This window comes from Cyprinodon tularosa, unplaced genomic scaffold, assembly GCF_016077235.1.
Source record: "Cyprinodon tularosa strain WSP-4 unplaced genomic scaffold, ASM1607723v1 ctg1234, whole genome shotgun sequence".
In the NCBI taxonomy this organism is placed as follows: domain Eukaryota; kingdom Metazoa; phylum Chordata; class Actinopteri; order Cyprinodontiformes; family Cyprinodontidae; genus Cyprinodon; species Cyprinodon tularosa.
This window is the reverse complement of record NW_024038042.1, coordinates 1-3,422: the sequence shown is the minus strand read 5'-3', so window position 1 is coordinate 3,422 and position 3,422 is coordinate 1. Positions and strand designations below refer to the sequence as shown.

The window sequence follows — 3,422 nt, the reverse complement described above, 5'->3', positions numbered from 1 at the left end:
CTACATGGAGCAAGTGTAATAACTTCAGAACCAGGCTAATGTGCTCTACTTTATTAGTTTTCGTGAGACAATTATCTTATTAACTGAAAGGAGACACACCTGTTGGTGTGGAAGGCTAGTATTCATGAGTTGTTTTTAAAATGTACACAGTCATGCAGAAAACAGCTCTACAGGTGGAAATTAGCAATATGATGGATAAAAGAAAGTTAATTGTGAGGAATTAATGGTGGAAGGGGATAAAGCAACAATAAAATGGCCAGGGATCAGCAGTTAGTCTTTAGAGTGAATCAACAACTGAATTTTAGCTGTCAGTTTTAAATAGCTTGGAGCAATCTCAGAAGCTAAAGAGGTATATGCTAAATAAACAGTGCTAAATAAGCAATGCAAAGCAGGGATTGAAATAAAAATGATGTAAATATAGGAGCAAAAATTAGGTAAACAAACTGCATAGTGTCAAGTTTCCCTCACCAAATTCAAAATTTTTTTTTAAAAGATTTTAGGTTTAGGGGATTTGAACTTTGGAGTGTGGTGTATTATCCTGCTGTAAGAAGCACTAAGCATCAATATCAGAGGCATTTCAACATACTTTGGTGACTTGTATGCCAAATTCTAATCCTAATATTTGATTTGCACATTTAAAATTACAAGTTAACTAATCATTCGAGTTATTCATGTTTGTTTCTATGTTTGTTTCTATATGTATCGTTTTTCTGCCATTTTAATTGGGTGGTATGTTGTTTTTGTGATCAAACAATAGGAAATATGTACCTTATAAAGCTGGTCAGTCGATGAGTGACTATACATCCAATATTACATTGTTAACATGCACAAAGAAAAGTGTACTTTGTGTACTGTAGGTGGGACTCAACAGGCGTGACCTCAGATATTCTGTCTGATCTAGCTGCTGGAATTGAGCAACTGAGTCATATAAATAACTTTTTTTAGGTGTGACACTGAAGAGCTATTAAAGCATGGTTTATATGTTACTCATTGGGCTTCACTTTCTGTAAAGTAAAGCTCAACAACAGCTTAGGTTTCATAACCTAAACAAGGAATGCTGTCACTTAGCTTCATGAGAAAAGTACATCTCAAAGTTTATTATTACCATAAAACAAAAAAAAGGAGCAGGCAAAAGTGAATAGCTTCCTACATTATCAACAGTGCCTGTAGATGTTTAAATCAAATCTATTACTAAGGGAATGATGAGTATAAATTGAAAGGATCATAAAAGATCAGAGGACACATACTTGATTTAGTCCTTATGCAAATTTATCCAGAAAAGGAATGCAGTTAATCCTATTGCTGTAGAAAAGAAATCCAAATAATAAAAAGAAGAAACCACACCTCAAATACAGCATTGCTGACATTACTTATTATCTACTCAGATTTTTCTTTCTTTTTTTTTTCAAAACAATGTCACATAACCTGCTCCTTAAGGTTGAAAGGGTAATACCAGACGTTGGGACATAGCAAGAGTCACACAGTACACAGAAAAGATCACTGAACATCACAGCTTCAGTTACAGGGTTAAGCGTCCTAAGTGATATCTGTAAGTACTCATATAACTTTGAATAATTAATTGCAATGCATTTGTTGAGCATTTTCTTTTACTCAGTGATGAGCTTGTTGGATATTGTTAAATTATCAAATATTATTTTTTTATTGTTGTATAAATAATATAAGGTGCAGATTACCTACACAGATTTTAAATCTACATCTGTTGATTTTCTTTTTTGGAGGATTGAATAAAGTATTTCTGAACTCAATTTAATTAAACTTAAATATTGATCAGATTTATCAGATTTTTTAACAAGGATACAAAGATTTTTCCCATGGTAAAGATGTACCTCTTTTGATGTATTTCTGATATGAGTAATTTACTGCAATAACTTTAAACAGCACCAAATATACCTGATAAACTATACTCAACAAATAAAATCCAACATTTTAAAGCTGAACTTTTTTAAATTGTTCTATGGCTGTTTTTTTTTTTATCTCAGAAAACCTTTCAATTCTGTAAGATAGTTTAACATACATAGAACTGTGATAAGTTTTTGTTAAATAAACTGTTGTAAATTTTTAATTCAGGTGCAAATCCTTGCAATTTAGGTCTTTGTGCTTTTCTTTTTTTTTCTCCAGCTTAGTCTAAAGTCCCATCCCCTCATCCCCTTTCTTGGGCTGAACTTTCTTTTAGCAGTTTGAGGCAGTTATATTCTCTATCCTGAAAGAAAACATTTCTGAAGTTTTATCTTCAAATTGTCCCTCAGATTTCTTTCTGTTCCAGCTAAGCTCCTCTTGGGGTGGGGGAGTAACGGGTGATACAAGATAAATAAATTCAAATGTAAACAGTATAAGAATAGATACACTTGGTAAGATGGCAACTGAATGTCATGAGACCTTAGAAACAATCCATTCATCAGTCTGTCCGTCCACTCATCTTTCCGTCCGTCCATCCGTCCGTCCATCCGTCCGTCCGTCCGTCCGTCCGTCCATCCATCCATCCATCCATCCATCCATCCATCCATCCATCCATCCATGTATCCGCAATATAAGTAAAGACAACTTACCCATTTTTAATAATCCCTTATGGAGAAATGGAGTTCCATGTAGAACTGTTTGTGAGTTAAAACGAAAAAATGTTCTTCTGTTAATGGTTGTATATAGTTTGCAGGTACTGGAAACACTTTTCTCAATTGTGATTTTTGATTTTTTTTTCCTTTCCCTATTAATTATTATCAACTGAATGAAGTAACAGCGACATATGAAAGAAGATATTTACCATAAATCTTATTTTGTATTAATTTCAGACAAAAAACAACTGACAAAATGATTAAAAGAAACACCATCATGCTTCTGCTAGCAGGTGAGTAAAAAAAAGAAAACATCCTTTGATATATTTTTATATATATTGATATATATTATATATTTTGATATATATTAATATAGCTGAATTCTTTTTTAAACTAACACTGAAATGTTGGCAGTTTTAAGCCTACCAGAGATCTCCACAAGCCAATCCACAACTACCACAGCTGCTCCAACAACCACAACAGCTGCTCCAACCACCACCACAGCTGCTCCAACAACCACAACAGCTGCACCCACAACTACCACAGCTGCTCCAACAACCACAACAGCTGCACCCACAACTACAACAGCTGCTCCCACAACTACAACAGCTGCACCCACAACTACAACAGCTGCTCCCACAACTACAACAGCTGCACCCACAACTACCACAGCTGCTCCAACCACCACAACAGCTGCTCCAACCACCACCACTTCTGCTCCAACAACCACAACAGCTGCACCCACAACTACCACAGCTGCTCCAACAACCACAACAGCTGCACCCACAACTACCACAGCTGCTCCAACCACCACCACAGCTGCTCCAACTACAACAGCTGCTCCCACAACTA

The 3,422-nt window shown here is 35.4% G+C and overlaps 1 long non-coding RNA gene across 1 annotated transcript; it reads left to right on the top strand.

The window, feature by feature from the left end:
• Nucleotides 1–1,468: 1,468 nt before the first annotated feature.
• On the top strand, nucleotides 1,469–3,216 carry LOC119777398. The gene is made up of 3 exons (XR_005279912.1): nucleotides 1,469–1,549; nucleotides 2,808–2,863; nucleotides 2,985–3,216. It is a non-coding gene; the product is annotated as an uncharacterized LOC119777398 (long non-coding RNA).
• Nucleotides 3,217–3,422: the final 206 nt, after the last annotated feature.